The 17,479-nt window shown below is 43.9% G+C and overlaps 1 long non-coding RNA gene across 1 annotated transcript; it reads right to left on the bottom strand.

The window, feature by feature from the left end:
- Positions 1-4,315: 4,315 nt before the first annotated feature.
- On the bottom strand, positions 4,316-16,840 carry LOC129650610 (uncharacterized). The gene is made up of 3 exons (XR_008713876.1): positions 16,457-16,840; positions 15,280-15,347; positions 4,316-5,304 (listed from the first exon to the last, which is right to left on the bottom strand). It is a non-coding gene; the product is annotated as an uncharacterized LOC129650610 (long non-coding RNA).
- Positions 16,841-17,479: the final 639 nt, after the last annotated feature.

Here is a 17,479-nt window from a genome sequence, read left to right as displayed (position 1 = left end):
ATCCAACCTGCCCAGGAGCAACTAAGCCCTTGAGTCGCAACTTCTTAGCCTGTGTGCTACAACTACTGAATCCCGCATGCCTAGAGCCCACGCACTGCACTGAAGAGTAGCCTCTCCTCGTCACAACTAGAGAAAACCTACTTGCAGCAATGAAGACCCAGCACAGTTGTAAATAAATAAATATTAAAAATATGTATGTGTGTATAAAAAGTAATACTCCCAAATTCATTATGTCCTGTGAGGACCATGCGAGATACAGCAGACCTGGAGGAGGCCCATTATCTAGAGGCCTTGTGATGAGAGCCTAAGCCAGGGGAGAAGCAGGGTTGCTACTGTATGAATGCTCAGTATTCTAGAGTTAGCAAAGTCCTTTCCCAGTCATGGATTTCGTGGTTCACAACCACCCGGTAAGCATCAGACAAGTTTGAGCAACCAACTCCACCTCACAGAGGCAGGAATGAGGCCCAGGAGTATGTGGAGACTTGACCAAGAGGCTCAGCTAGTCAGGAGAGAGCCAGAGCCTCGGCTTGATTTTTAAATTGCTAAGTCAGTCCATTTCTACCAAGGCAATTTAAAGCAGGCCTGGGATGGAGGACGAAATTCAGGAGACCTTATATACACACACACATTCACCAAGAATTAGTGATTCATTCAACAAACATTTATTGACTGAGTTTCCAGACTTGGATTGGAAACTGACAGATAAAAAAGATTAGATACAGGGAGAAGGAGGATGAGTCAGAGCAGAAGGGGTGGCCATGTGGAGCGGTGGACAGACGGCAGTGGCCCTGGGGTCAGAAGACCTGGCCTCCAGGCAAGTCTATGAGGTGTGGCCCTGACATTGTCCATTGCTGAATTCTCAGGGAGTTTGCAGGGGGCAACAACGGCTCCTGGTTTTAGACAAAATAGTCAAATCCATTTCAGATGGCAACTGCAAGGTTGAAATCCCTTCAACAGCTCCAAATGTCTTAGTATGATACCCAGGACCTGTGCTGTTGTGCTCAGTCGCTGAGTCATGTCCAACTCTTTGCAACCCCATGGACTGTAGACTGTCAGGCTCCTCTGTCCATGGAATCTTCCATGCAAGTATATTGGAGTGAGTTGCCATTCCCTTTTCCAGGGGATCTTCCCGACTCAGAGATCGAACCTGCATCTCTTGCATTGGCAGGCAGATTCTTTACCACTGTGCCACCTGGTTCTCGCTTATCTCTCCAGTCTTGGCTGCTGGAGGCTCTGGGATTCTTGCTACCTTGACACTGGGAGCCCCACACAGTTCCCCATAATTGCACTTCCTCTCTTACCCACAAGACTTTGCACTAGATGTTCTCTCTGCCTAACAAGCTTTCCCCTATCATCATTCCACTTTCCTCACCTGGAAAATGCTCACTCAAACTTCATGACTCAATTCAGGCAGTTACCATATCCTCAGGAGTAACCAGTACATACCAGGTACCGAGAAAGTCTCCAATTTTTTTTTTTTTTTTGAGGGGGGGAGTTAATGATTTGATTGATTAATAAAAATAAAATAGCTAGCATATTGTGAGTATATTCTGTCTCCATGGCATAATAATAGAAATATCATACAAACTTTGTGGAACTAGAATCTTGAAAGTGGTTGAAAAGTAAGTGGCCGCACGTTCGAATGGATGAGTGCGTAGATGGATGGATAGGGGAGCTGAGGAGGGGTGAGCAGATGGATGGTGAATTAAATGAATGGCTTCATGGATGGATAGCTGGGTGAATGAAATAACTTGCTTGAACCTGATCAAGTTCAGTCATCTTAAGGCAATGAGAAAAGGCAGAAGTTGAACTCGGAAGACTGGGACTGTAGAGCTTGGTATTAAAAGCACATTTGGAACCTTGCTAGCCAACGTAAAATGTTCTCGTGGGCAAGGAACCATTTGTGCAAAGGCCTTAGGAAATTCAAATCTGCTGTTCCAGGTGAATCACTAAGGATGATGCCCGTCTTCAAAGAATGACTGACTGACGGGACTTTACTTAATGGAAGCACAGCAAGGTTAGGTCAAGGAATAGAAATATGACTTTGAGACTTCCAGGAGCTGACAAAGACATTTCTATGACTCCTGTGACAAGACAACAATGAACAAAGAGATGGAAGTACAGGGAGCATGTATGAGGGGATGTTAAACCAAGGTGGATCAGCACTTTACTATACACCTGAAACTAACACAACATTGTAAAAAAAAAAAAAATTGTAAAAAACATTGTAAAAAAAACACTGAAAAAATATTGAAAAAAAAAACTGTAAAAAAAAATTGCATAAAAATTTTTTAAAAAAGCAAAAACCCCAAGGTGGCAATTCCTCGCCTAGCGTCAGAGTTTCAAGACGAAATTTGTGCCCACAGCATCAGGTCCTAAGCCAGCCTGCCTCCTCCTCAATCCCTCAACAGGCTCCCTCTACCATGGGTTTGCCTGAATCTCAGAGGCTTCTGACAGCTGAGTCCCACATTCCGCAGCTCCTTGGAAACCCGCAATTCACATTACTCCCCTCCCCCAACCTTTAAGTCATCTCCTTTTCCTTCCCCCGGTAAAGGGTAATCAGTAGCTTGTCAAATCCGTGCCTCTAGACCTTGCCGTGGGCTGGAGAGAGCTCCCTGGAGACCCATCCAATGCACTTGGCCCAGGATTACTAGGGTGGGGCTGGATTTCCTTTGGAGCCAAAGATGAAGCATCAGCAAGAGTCTGCTTTCTATGATGGCCTGCGTGCTGAAAGAGGAATCTTTTTTGTTTTTTTTTTAAGTATAAGAATGACTTTCCTTTTAAAGTTAAAGGGAGTGAGAATTCAGACTTAGCATGGAAAGCCAGTGAGAAGGTTTCTTTCCAAGGTTACTTCCGCCTTGATCAAGTTCTTTCCCATAGTTTTTGTTTTGATCTCTACAGGAGCCTTCTGAGTAGTCTCTCCCCCTTTGACTGTACGATAGGGTTACCTGGAGAGTTGTTGTTTTAACCTGGAGTGTTTTTTAAAACCCTGATGCTTTGGTCAGACCCAAGAACAATTTACACAGGAATCTGGGGGATGGAATAGGTCCAGGCTCCAGCTAATTCCAATTGGGCCTCCCTGGTGGCTCAAATGGTAAAGAATCTGCCTGCAATGCTGGAGACCCAGGTTTGATCCCTGAGTCAGAAAGATGGCTTGGAGAAGGGAATGGCAACCGACTCTAATATTCTTGCCTGGAGAATTCCATGGACAGAGGAGCCCAGCAGGCTACAGTCCATGGGGCTGCAAAGAATCAGACACGACTGAGCGTCTAACACAACACAATTCCGATATCAGCCCAGGTAAGGACAGGTGCTCTGGGTGTCAGCAGCATTTTGCCAAGGCTTGGGAGCCTCCACAGGGCCGAGATAAGCTGGTCTGAGATATCACCACCAGTCGGGGGAGCTTCAAAGCCAGGACCTCTGTTCACTCACAGACCATCAGTCACTCTGTGTTCTTCGAGGAGCGGCTCTCAGGGGCACGGGAGACAAGAAGTTACTGACAAACACAGCTGACCCCTGAACACCACCAGTTTGAACTGCGCAGATCCACTTATATATAGTTTTTTTCAGTAAACACATACTAGAGGACCATAACACCCATAGTTGGTTGAATCTGCAGATGTGGAACCACAGAAGTCTAAGAGCCACTGAAATGATACATTCCACACAATGAACCATAAAAATAATTATAATAAAAATAGGCTGTGTGAAAGTCTTTAAATCTTCCAGTTGTTATCAAATCCCATTAAAGTCATAGAGCAAGGAAGATGAAGGGTTTCTTCCATCAACAAAGTGATTGGTAGGCTCTTTGTTTTTGAGTATTCTATTCTACCAAGTTTTGCCTGTTTCCCCAACATTATTATATCTGATAGGTAACTGAATGTATGATTTTGTGCTTGTCAGCCCTTGCCAAAGACCCAGCTGAGACAATTGATACTTGAAACAATCTAAGACAATGCAAACACTTCTTTTCCCTGAGGTCTCTTGAAGCTATTCCTACATCAAATAGAATACCAGAAAGCCACACAGCTTAACTCTGACGCTTTAATTCATCATGTAGGGACTTCCCTGGTGGTCCAGTGACTAAGACTCTGTGCTCGCAATTCAGGTGGCCTAGAATCAATTCCTGATCAGGGAACTAGATCCCACACCCTGCAACTAAGGGTCCGAATGCTGCAACTAAAGATCCCTAGATAAACATATGTATTTTTTAAAATTCATTGTTTAAGTCCATCAGAGTCTGTCATTTCTCAGTGCTGGAGAAAGCCACAAAAGAACACTCCTATTTCTTTGGTAACAGTTTTTTCCAGGGGGGTACTTTTTATTTCAATGTTCCTTAAAGTTTTATCTTATAACTTTTCAGAGTTTACATTGAAGGAAAAGAAAATGACTACTGAAAATGAGCTGGTTCACTCTTATTTATTGTCCAATGTGACCTATAATTCATCCTTTTGCATTTCCCCTTGATTGCTAGGGATCTTGGTTCTAACTTGTATGTAATAACACAACAGATACTTTCACACTATGGATCTGGACCAACTTCCTTCCCCACTACATTTCATTGCTTTTGATCTGCCTTCCTTATTTTGACAGCTCTAGTTCATACCATCTCAAATCTCTTTTAGGAAAAAAAGTAATAAAGCAGAGCATAATAATTGAGTAATGGATAAAGGAGGATACCAGTACCCAGGCTTAAATGTAACCGCATCTGCTTTCTGAATTAAATAGAGGATTCAAAACTAATTGCTAATTTTGAGTGCCTGAAACTTAACAAAAGGCTATTGAAAGCAGATTAATGGCTTTACTCACATTAGAGATAATTATCTTCAACAAATACTTTCTCATTCAAAAATTTACAGACTTTAGCCCAGTACCTGACAATACTGTCAGAACTCAGTAAATATTTGGTGAATAAATGAAGGCAAGGACAACAGCCTTCAAGGTCATCAAAGAAGCTCAGTTGATAGAAAATTTGAAACAATAAAAATCTTTCAAAAAGATGATGATTATGATCATTAGTTGTTGGTGTATATTGTAGGCTTCCCAGCACCAGTTCTATACAAAGCACTGAACAAAGCAGCATATTAGAGCTTCCCTGGCGGTCCAGTGGTTAAGACTCCATGCTTCCACTGCAGGGGGTTCGATCCTGATCAGGGACCTTCCCACATGCTATGAAGGGCGGCCAAAAAAAAAAGTTAACAAAAATCCAGCATAATTGGGACTTCCCTGGCGGTCCGGGGGTTCAGACTTCACCTTCCAGCGCGCGGGTTTGATCCCTGGTCAGGAAGCTGAGATCCCACATGCCTCATGGGGTAAAAAAAAAAAAAAAGAAGTAAAACATAAGCAATACTGTAATAAATCTAATAAAGACTTCTTAAAAAAAAAATAGCATATTAGTACTCCACAAAGCCTGTATCATTATACCCCTTTCATGATTCAGAAGCCAAGGCTTAGAGTAGCTAAGCAGAGCTAGGCAATGTTCATGTTTGGATTCTAGTCTGTCTGATGCCACAGTCCACAATCTTTATCACCATGCTGTACTTCAAATATTTTTGAATATTTTTTACCACCTCTGTAACTTGGTCATGCGTCAGGACACGAGATTGTAAACAAAACTAAATGTGGCTTTTTTTCACCTTGCTGATTTTTTTACACAGTTTCTTGCATCTGCATCCACAAAACAGGAGAGGGAGTAATAGAGGGGAGGATATATATGTATATATATGATATATATATATATACGTATGATATGATATATATGTATATGATATTATTATATATATGAATGTGTATGTTGCATAAAGCTTGAAAGTCTTCATTCAATCATAAGTTCCTCCTCCCTTCAAGTGTATCAAGTGATTTTTCACATCCATTATTTGAAGAAGGGAATAGTAAATCACTTCAGTATTCTTGCCTCTAGAGCCTCATAAGCAGTATGAAAAGGGAAAAAGATACACCATAGATGAGCTCCCCCGCCCCAGCTCAGTAGGTGTCCAATATGCTACTGGGAAAGTGTGGAGAAATAGTTCCAAAAAGAATAAAGAGCCTTCACCAAAGCAGAAATGATGCTCAGTTGTGTGTGTGTTTGGTGATAAAAGTGAAGTCCAATGCTGTGAAGAACAATATTACATAGGAACCTGGAATGTTAGGTCCATGAATCAAGGAAAATTGGAAGTGGCCAAACAAGAGATGGCCAAGAGTGAACATCAACATTTTAGGAATCAGTGAATTTAACTCAGTGAACTAAAATGGACCATTATATCTATTACTGTGGGTACGAATCCCTTAGAAGAAATGGAGTGGCCCTCACAGTCAGCAAGAGTCCAAAACGCAATACTTGGGTGCAATCTCAAACACAAAAGAATGATCTCGGTTAATTTCCAAGGCAAGCCATTCAACATCACAGTAATCCAAGGCTATGCCCCAACCACTAATGACAAAGAAGCTGCAGTTGAACAGTTCTATGATGACCTACAAGACATTCTAGAACTAAAACCAAAAAAAGATGTCTTTTTCATCAAAGGGACTGGAATGCAAAAGTAGGAAGTCAAGAGATACCTGGAGTAACAGGCAAGTTTGGCCTTGGAGTACAAATGAAGCAGGGCAGAGACTAACAGAGTTTTGCCAAGAGAACACACTGGTCACAGCAAACACCCTATTCCAACAACATGAGAGACAACTCTACACATGGACATCACCAGATGGTCAATACCAAAATCAGATTGATTATAGTCTTTGCAGCTGAATATGGACAAGCTCCATACAGTCAGCAAAACAAGACCAGGAGCTGACTGTGGCTCAGACCATGAACTTCTTATTGCAAAATTCAGGCTTAAATTGAAGAAAGTAAGGAAAACCACTAGACTATGGTATGACCTAAATCAAATCTCTTACAATTGTACAGTAGAGGTGAAAAATAGATTCAAGGGATTAGATTTGGTAGACAGACTGCCTGAAGAACTATGGATGGATGTTTGTAATATTGTAGAGGAGGTGGTGACTGAAACCATGCCAAAGAAAAAGAAATGCAAAGAGGCAAAATGGCTGTCTGAGGAGGCCTTACAAATAGCCAAGAAAAGAAGAGAAGCAAAAGGCAGTGGAGAAAAGGATAGATATATCCATCTGAATGCAGAATTCCAGAGAATAGCAAGGAGAGATAAGAAATTTTTTTAAGTGAACGATGCAAAGAAATAGAGAAAAACAATAGAATGGAAAAACAATAGAGCTCTTCAAAAAATTGGAGATACCAAGGGAATATTTCACGCAAGGATGGGCAAAATAAAGGATAGAAATGATAAGAAAATAATAGAAGCAGAAGAGCTGAAAAGAGATGTCAATAATACACAAAAGAACTATACCAAAAAAAAAGTCTTAATGACCCAGATAGCCAGGATGGTGTGGTCACTCACCTAGAGTCAGACATCCTGGAGTGTGAAGTCAAGTGGGCCTTAAGAAGCATCACTACAAACAAAGCTAGTGGAGGTGATGGAATTCCAACTGAGCTATTTCAGATTTTAAAAGATGATGTTGTTAAAGTGCAGCACTCAATATGCCAGCAAATTTGGAAAACTCAGCAATGGCCACAGGACTGGAAAAGATCAGTTTTCATTAGGGTACTCAAAGCTGGTGCACTGGGACAACCCAGAGGGACGGGATGGGGAAGAAGTTGGGAAGAAGGTGGGAGGGGGGCTCGGGATGGTGGATACATGTATACCTGTGGCTGATTCATGTCAATGTATGGAAAAAACCACCACAATATTGTAAAGTAATTAGCCTCCAATTAGAATAAATGCATTACGTTTTAAAAAATCTGTTTTCATTCCAATCTCAAAGAAATGCAATGTCAAAGAATGTTTAAATTCCCATACAGTTATGCTCATCTCACATGCTAGCAAGGTAATGCCCAAAATCCTTCAAGCTAGACTTCAACAGTATGTGAACCAAGAACTTCCAGATCTACAAGCTAATTCAGAAAAGGCAGAGGAACGAGAGATGAAATTGCCAACATCCGTTGGATCACAGAAAAAGCACGAACATCTACTTGTGCTTCACTGACTATGCTAAAGGCTTTAGCTGTGTGACTCACAACAAACTATGGAAAATACTTAAAGAGATGGGAATACCAGACGACCTTACCTGCTGCCTGCAAAACCTGTATGCACATCACGAAGCAACAGTTAGAATGGGACATGGAACAATGGACTGGTTTAAAATTGGGAAAAGAGTACACTAAGGCTGTATATCATCAATCTGCTTATTTAACTTCCATGCAGAGTACATCATGCAAGATGCCGGGCCAGATGAAACACAGGCTGGCATCAAGATTGCCAGGAGAAATAACAACAACCTCAGATATGCAGATGAAACCATTCTAATGGCAGAACGTGAAGAGGAACTAAAGAGCCTCTTGATGAGGGTGAAAGAGGAGAGTGAAAAAGCTGGCTTAAAACACAATGTTCAAAAAACTAACATCATGGAATCTGGTCTCATCATTTCATGGCAAATAAATCGGGGGGAAAGTGGAAACAGTGGCAGATTTTATTTTTTTGGTCTCCAAAAGCACCACGGACAGTGACTGAAGCCATGAAATTAAAGGACGATTGCTCCTTGGAATAAAAGCTATGACACACCTAGACAGTGTATGAAAAAGCAGAGACATCACATGGCTGACAAAGGTCCATATAGTCAAAACTATGTAGCTATGTTTTCTCTATTGGTCATGTAAAGATGTGAGAGTTGGACCATAAAGAAAGCTGAGCACTGCAGAATTGATGCTTTCGAATTGTGCTGGAGAACAGTCTTGATAATCCCTTGGACAGCAAGAAGATCAAACCAGTAAATCAACCCTGATCAAACCCTGCCCCAACCAAACCAGTCAATCAACCTTGAATATTCATTGAAAAGACTGATGCTGAAGCTGAAACTCCAATACTTTGGCCACCTGATGCGAAGAGCCGACTCATTGGAAAAAACCCTGATTCTGGGAAAGATTGAGGGCAAAAGAAGGGGGCAGCAGAGGATGAGATGGTTAGATAGCATCATCGATTCAGTGGACTTGAATTTGAGCAAACTCTGGGAGATAGTGAAGTACAGGGGAGCCTGGTGTGCTGCAGTCAACAGAGTTACGGACACAGCTTAGCAACTGAACAACAAAATGTCATTTAACTCTGAAAACCTATAGGGTTGGTTCCATCACTTCTGCCTTCCAGGCGAGGAACCCAGTCCATGGAGATGGAAAGATCATGATGGAGCCTGGACAGTCCCAAGCCAACCTGGTTCCAGAGCGCAGGTGCTAATCCTTTCTCACAGCTTCCTCATGCTCTCAGCCTGGTGTCATAAGGACTCACAAGATGCCATGTGTGCTGTGCTTAGTCACTCAGTCATGTTCGACGTTTTGCGAAACATGGACTGTAGCCCACCAGGCTCTTCTGTCCATGGGGATTCTCCAGGCAAGAATACTGGAGTGAGTTGCCATGCCCTCCTCCAGAGGATCTTCTCAACCCAGGAATCAAACCCAGGTCTCCCGCATTGCAGGCAGATTCTTTACCACCTGAGCTACCAGGGAAGCCCAGATGGCTTGTAAACCATGAGAAATATATGTGCAACCCAAATGTACAATCATAGACACATTTTGGGCAGAAGTGGAGGCTTTAGGTATGCAGAGGTCAAGAATATTTTGGAACAGAGATGAGCCAAAAGGAGCTGGGCCTCTTACACTGACCTGGGCTGAGCTGAGGATGTGCAGATGTAAGGAAGGAAGGGCCTACGTTGAAAAAGCAACTGTGTTTGGATTCAAGCAGAAGGGCTATTTTTATACGATATTAACCTGTTAGCTAAATTTTTGTTAACTAAAACCACCAAACTTTGGGACCTCCTTGGCAACCCAGCTATTAGGACTCCACATTTCCACTGCAAGGGGCCCGGGGTTCGATCCCTGGTTGGGGAACCAGACTCCACATACTGCAACCAAGACCTGGCACAGCCAAATAAATTAATTAATTGAAAAAAAAAAAAATACCACCAAGCTTTTACTTGCAGCTCACATAGCAGAGCACACCCACCCCACCTTCAGATTTCCAGCCTTAAGCAGTTGAGTTTAAGATCTGCTGCACACGTGTAAAGCCCTCCCATCCTTCCCAGGCTCCTGAGTCTCTCTTTCAACACCTTAAATTCCTCATCTCCCCTTCTCCTCTTAATCACCACCCCAGGGAGGCCTTGAAAAGAGTGAAAAGGGGCAGACCAGGGCTCAGCTTCCCTCACACTTTAGGGGGGCCAGCTGATGAATTAGGCCATTCCTGTAGATTTTCTGGCAAGTTCCCCAGGGAGCCTGCTGGTCCATGCCCCGATGCCGTTCTCTCTGCCGTGAAAGCCTTTCTTCCCTCCTCAGCCTGTAATTCACTCTCTCAGAGGTCAGCTCAGTCACCAAACCAGAGTCCATCTTCCTCCTCTTGCGCTCACAGCGCTGACCACATTCAAGTGAAATCACTGCTTCTCACCTCTCCCGCTAGCTGGGTATGTTTCAGGTTCTGAGGTTTACACCTTACTGTTTTTGCCTCCCTAGCCTGGGGCCTTGCACAGTGGGCAGATTAAACAACCGGGGTCCACAGCTCAGTTCTTGAATGTGTGTCTATACGTAACAGTAGTCCTCACTGATGAGAATTCATGTTGACAATGGGTATCTTAATGTGCACATGACTTCATATGACACCACCTGCCCCGATGCTCAGCGCAGCCTTAGGATCTGGGTATCACCAAGAATGATGTCAGGTGAGGAAACAGAGGCTCAGAGAATGACGGTGGCCCCAGGTTACACAGTAAGAAGACGTAGGACTGGGATCTTGGCCTCCTGGCCTTTCCTGGCCCCCACCCCTGCCCCCACACACCACTGGCCCTCCAGGGACGTTCACAAGTCTGTGCTATGCGCTGTTTCTCACATGTTGCCATGGACATCGCTAGTCCCGTCTAGGTAACATATACAGCTCACTCTTACGAGAACAGCCTCGCCCTCCGTCTGCTGTTTCTAACTTGATGTCACCAATAGACTCTGTTCCTGGACTGAGCTCATCTCTTTTCATAAAGCAGGACTGTCTGGACTACTGCTCTCTCCTTCCACCCAAGCCCAAAGCAAGTCCTGGGGAGTGAAGGATACAGATCTCCTGCTAGAGAAGGGAGATTCCAATTCAGAAAAAAAAAAAAAAAAAACCCTCCCAGGAATTCCCTGGCAGTCCAGGGGTTAGGATTCCGAGCATTCACTGACAAGGGTACGGATTCAATCCCTGGTCCCATAATCCCGGGTTTTTTTGTGTGTGGCATGGCCAAAAAGGAAAGAAAACCACCTTCCTGCACACATCTGAGCCTAAGACCCTCACTCTAATCTGCCACCTGAGGGAAGTGAACTGTCAGAGGGCTCCCTGCTTGCTTGTCATGCCCAAGAAGTATCCCTGAAACTGGCATGCAGACATTAAAATCCTAACTCAAATGCACGAGGAAGCTTGGTATTTAGAGGAGGCCTGCTGGTATTGATTAAACTAATGGAAGATTCCTGCTATAAGTAGAATCCCTGGCCCAGAATAGTTCATTTATACCTAACGGGTTTGCTTCAAAAAGGGCCCACCAGCTCCCACTTCCACGCTGGGGGTACTAGGACATGTGATCTTTCTCGGGTCCCTGGAATCAGAGCTTCATTTCCTCACCCTGCTTCCTTTTGCTCCCCAAACGTCCGTGCAGATCTGAGGTCCTGGCCTTGGAGTTGAGGAGGGGCCTTGGCGTGGTACCCCTTTGGGAAAAATAAAATCATACGGCTGGCAAAGCCTGTAGTGGATGATACATAGGGAAAGAAAGACGTGTCTACATTTCATCATGGCTCCGTCTCTAAGATCAGTTTCATTTTTACATCAGGGACAGAATCCGGTGGCTCTTACTCATGGTTGTGTCACTGAGGGCAATGATTGTGTTCCCTACACTGAGTGGCCCTCACACATGTGTTGGACAGGGGAGGGGAGTGACGGCTCTGAAGCGTCATTCAGGACAGCCTCTTCCCCATCCCTGGTTGACGAAGCTCCCACCCCTACTTCTCTCAGCAGCTGGTTCTAAATCTCTACCCCTTCCTCAAACTCACAGCTGCATCCATCCCAAAAGGCTCCCTCATCCTCAGCAAAGAAGACATCCAGTCCTGGATTCTCATGGTTCCTCAGCTACCCTTCCAGTCCTGTCTCTCTTCTTCCACCTGAGCCTGCCACCTCCCCAACCGTCCCCTCGGTGAGTTTTATCCTCTCCCTGAAGTGTCTGGAATGGATTCCTTTCCACCAGCTCTTCCCATCAATAGTCAACCAAGCTCACATCTCTCACAGGACAAAAGTAAATATCCCTTCATCCCAATTCCCCTCCAGCTAGTTCCTCAGCTCCTGCTGCAGTTGGTTCAACTCTCCCACAACCCACAAGCTGGCATCAGACCCATTCTGCTACCGAAACAGTTCTTACGAACGTCACCGTGATCTTCTGTTGGCCAAAGCTAGTGGTCAGTCTAAGGACCAACCTCCTCCCCACTCACAGCCACTACTCCTTCCATCGTATTCCCTAACACTTTATCCTCAAATTCCTAATTGCTCCCGCAGATGCCTGGCCTCAGCGGCTTCTTGAACAAGACCAGCAGATGTTCTGCCTATAGACACACCTGCCCCTGGGAAGGCACAGTAGAATCTTGGAGAGTCCCAGACACAGTCATGTGACCAGAAAGTTTAGCAGAGTTGAGTCACCGTGTCTTAGAGCATCCATCTTCAGTTCAGTTCAGTTCAGTTCAGTCGCTCAGTCGTGTCTGACTCTTTGCGACCCCATGAATCGCAGCACACCAGGCCTCCCTGTCCATCACCAACTCCCGGAGTTCACCCAGACTCATGTCCATCGAGTCAGTGATGCCATCCAGCCATCTCATCCTCTATTGTCCCCTTATCCTCTTGCCCCCAATCCCTCCCAGCATCAGAGTCTTTTCCAATGAGTAGACTCTTCTCATGAGGTGACCAAAGTACTGGAGTTTCAGCCTCAGCATCATTCCTTCCAAAGAAATCCCAGGGCTGATCTCCTTCAGAATGGACTGGTTGGATCTCCTTGCAGTCCAAGGGACTCTCAAGAGTCTTCTCCAACACCACAGTTCAAAAGCATCAATTCTTCAGTGCTCAGCCTTCTTCACAGTCCAACTCCCACATCCATACATGACCCCAGGAAAAACCATAGCCTTGACTAGACGGACCTTTGTTGGCAAAGTAATGTCTCTGCTTTTGAATATGCTATCTAGGTTGGTCATAACTTTCCTTCCAAGGAGTAAGCGTCTTTTAATTTCATGGCATCCATCTTCACATACCCCTAATAGAGCAAGCTGCCAACTCTGATGTTGAGATCCTGGGAGTCTCTGCAGTTTCCACTTTCCAAGATTCCAGGAATGACACAATCCTCCTTTAGATATGTTAAAATTCCAGAAAGCCTTGCCCTGGTCAGCAGCTTTATCTCTTTTTTGATTTGCATATCTCTGGTCCCATTCCTACTTTGCTAGTTTATGTTCTCCGGTTAGAATGTGACTTCATTTACAAGTGCCCATAACACTGGCATGCTGGTGTTCTGGGTATCACCAGCAAGGGATCTGTGACTGGTATGAGGTCATCCACCTGTGGTTAGTGATGTTTTCACCTACTGACTCTCAAACTGTCCCTTGATCCCTGCTCCATCTCCCTCCTCCAGTTCTTCTCAAAAGCCTCCTCAGCTCTTTTCCCATCCTATTAATACAAGGCCCCAGCTTCAGTTCAAGCAGAAAAAAATGGGTCACCCTCTGGGTTCCTTCCCATAACTATAAACTTTATCACACTTGAGTATTGATTACTCTTGACATTCTATTAGGGCCATTTAGGGCTTATTGTCACATTTATTTTCATTTTAAAACAGAGTGTTAAAAAGCAATCTATGACTGACTGATACCTACACAAACATCCAGAGCCATTATGTCAATAACCTGGTAAATGTTTCACTCACTGGTTTCCAGCTGCTATGGGGAGAGCTCTTACCATTTGCCAGATGCTCAGATGCTGCCTGAGAAACAGATCTATAAGATGCATTTGACAGGACAGAAGGGTGCAGTTAATCAACAATTTTAGGGCTGTTGAATGTTTCATATTTATTTTTTTTTAAAATAAGAAAAGTATGCTGGATAAAGGGTGAATTAAACTTGGATTCATCTTGGACAAACTGGACTCTAGTCCTGACAGTACCACTGCCTGGCACTGTGCAGTCTCTGGGACTCAGTTTACTCATCTTTACAATGGGCACAAATAACAAGATTGCCTGTCTCACTGGGGATTGTTGGGCTAATAGATGCAAAAGGCTTTCATGAGCTATAAACTCGGACTGAGAATCAAACACCTTTGCCTTCACCCAACTGGGTCACTTAAGACACAAGATGCCTGCATTATGTCACAGAATTCCTTGGGGTACAGTCATATAGGAAATGACAAATAATTTTGAAAAGGCAGGAATGTGGGGCAAGTCTTGGGGCACTCAATAGCAGTAACCCTTTGCGCTGCTGCTAAGTCACTTCAGTCGTGTCCGACTCTGTGCGACCCCATGGACTGCAGCCCACCAGGCTACTCCGTCCATTGGATTCTCCAGGCAAGAACACTGGAGTAACCCTTTATACAGAAGCAAATTGAGAACATATATTTCTACCTCCCCTCCCCAGGAAGATTCACAAACAAGTAAGAAAAAAACTTCACTATCTACTTTGAGCCTAGGACCATCCCGGCACACCCTCAACCTCCTGGCCTGGCAACGCAAGTCTCCTGAAGTATGGATGACCTTGGGGTGGTTACTTAAGCACTCTGCCTCATCTCATCTGTCAACTGGATATACTGAGAGAGCCTTGCCACATGTCAGAGCATTAAGTGAGATCATATATTTGAAAAAATGCTGGTAAACATTTAACTATCTACAGAGCTGTCTGCATGTTAACGATCAGCATATTTACAGTAAGTGTGTGGGATGAATATGAAGGAAACCCCACTAGGCAGAAGCAGAAGTTCTTTTCAAAAAACCTGATTTGGAGTAAATCTCCCTATAATGGATGGAGCTGCAGGGAAGGAACATGGATAAGGGTCAAGAAAACAGTGGCTTTGAGATTTTAGGCTTGAATCCTGTCTGTCACTAGTGGTGACAATTTGCATAATCTTAGGCAATTTATTTAATCTTTCTGAGCTTTGGGTTTCTCCTCTGTAAAATGAGAATAATAATAGTACTTACCTCACAGGATTGTCATGATGATTATTCAAGATTATGCGCTTTAAACAATTCACACAATGTCTGGTTCCCTGTAATAGTTAGTTTCAGTCAGTAGGTGGGTTGGAGAAAGGAAGACAGACTATTAACTGGTAAATTATTTATATCTTGTTCCATACTGTGGCTCATTCTCACCTAATGAAATATATAAACAGTATACATATTGGCAAGAATTAAGCGATCATACTGGTCTTCCCTGGTAGAGCAGATGGTAAGGAATCTGCCTGCAATGTGGGAGACCCAGGTTTGATCCCCGGGTCAGGAAGATCCCCTGGAAAAGGAAATGGTAACCCACTCCAGTATTCTTGCCTGGAGAATCCCATGGATCAAGGAGCCTGGCGGGTTACAGTCCATGGGGTCGCAAAGAGTCAGACATGACTGAGCAACTAACCCTTACCCCCTAAAGAAATATTGTCTTGCTTGTAATGATGGAGAGATATGGAGTGATTTTTTTTTTCCTTTCTTCAGTTCTTGTCATAATGTTGTTTACAAAAGAATACAGTTTTGACATATATACACATATATGTATATATGCTGTGCTCAGTCGCTCAGTAATGTCCTACTCTTTGTGACTCCATGGGCTGTAGCCCACCAGGCTTCTCTGTCCTTGGGACTTTTTAGGCAAGAATACTGGAGTGGGTTGCCATTTCCTCCCCCAGGGGATCTTCTTGACCTAGGGATCTCTCCTGGATAGGCAGGTGGATTCTTTACCACTGCGCTACCTGGGAAGCCCATATATATACATATATATATATTTAATAATTGTATTTTATTAAATAATTATTTTTGGCTGTGCTGGGTCTTCATTGCTACATGGGCTTTTCCCTGATTGCAGTGAGTGGAGGCTACTCTTGGGTGGTGGTGCACACGCTTCTCATTGTGATGGTTTCTCTTGCTGCAGAGCACAGGCTCTAGGGCACATGGGCTTCAGGAGTTGTGGCTCCCAGGCTCAAGAGCACAGGCTCAATAGTTGCAGAGTACGGGCTTAGTTGTTCCTTAGCATGTGAGATCTTCCTGGATCAAGGATCGAACCCTTGTCTCCTGCATCAGCAGGTGGATTCTTTACCACTGAGCCACCAGGGAAGACCCTATATATATTCTTTTTTTTTTTTTTAATTTAAAAAGAAAAAATAAACCTTACCCTGAAATGTTGTGGCAGTTGGCTCTGAAGATGCCTTCAAGACCATAAGTCTTAAGTAGGTAGAGACAGAAATCTACAACATGCAGGGAGAAAAGTTAGAAAGTGTTAAAGTATTCGAGTCCCAGTGCATTTGGCAAAGCATCCATAGGGGTCTAAGAGCACCTTCTTGAACACAGAAGGTACTCAAGGACTGGGCTGTCTCCTTTCTCCCCCATGAGCACCTCCACCAGCATCACAAGCTAATCAGCAGCTGACTCTCCAGCAGGCTCCTTTAATCCAGGGCAGATCTTAGTCTGTTTGCAGTTCAGGTCTCTGATCAACATTATCTCCCTCCAGAGCCCAGCCCGGATCATTCTATCTCATTATCCCTTTTTCTTTTATTCATAACACTTCTACACTATCTAGAATTATCTCATTTGTTTACATGTTTATTATGTACCTTTCTTTCTCTAGAATATAAACACCATCAGATCAAGGACCTTATCTGTCTCACTTGGCCACTGTATCTCCAGCAATGGAACACTGGCAAGGCACTCACTCAGTATTTAAGAATAAAGGAACAAATGAACACGTGTGTTGATTGCTAATGATGAGGGGATGAGTAGGGGACAGATAAGCAATGCCCCACCTCCCAGCTGACTGACATGCACACATACCTGGGCAGAAATCCAGGCATTTTAGCCAAAGAGCAGATGGGAGCCAAGGCCAAGGTATAGGTAGCAATTGGCACAAGAGGCTCCGGTCATAGAAACCTGTAAGTTTCAGCAACATCAGCTTTGTGTAACTTTGGACAGAAATCTGCTGGTTAGACACAGCCACATAGACCTGGTGTCTGGGCTTTGGTGCAGGCGTGGATACGAGGCCAAAAGTCCATGTCCTTCCTTGAATTAAAAAAAAAAAACAACAAAAGACAAAATCTGGCTCAAGGGAAACAAATTCCTGGGAAATAGCACAAGCTTACTTTGATTCAACCCACATTTACTGGACCAAGTTCTGTAGCAGGAAGAACAAGATTCAGAGTGT

The sequence above is a fragment of the Bubalus kerabau genome, chromosome 4 (assembly GCF_029407905.1).
Source record: "Bubalus kerabau isolate K-KA32 ecotype Philippines breed swamp buffalo chromosome 4, PCC_UOA_SB_1v2, whole genome shotgun sequence".
NCBI lineage: Eukaryota > Metazoa > Chordata > Mammalia > Artiodactyla > Bovidae > Bubalus > Bubalus kerabau.
This window is presented reverse-complemented; position numbering and strand designations above follow the sequence as displayed.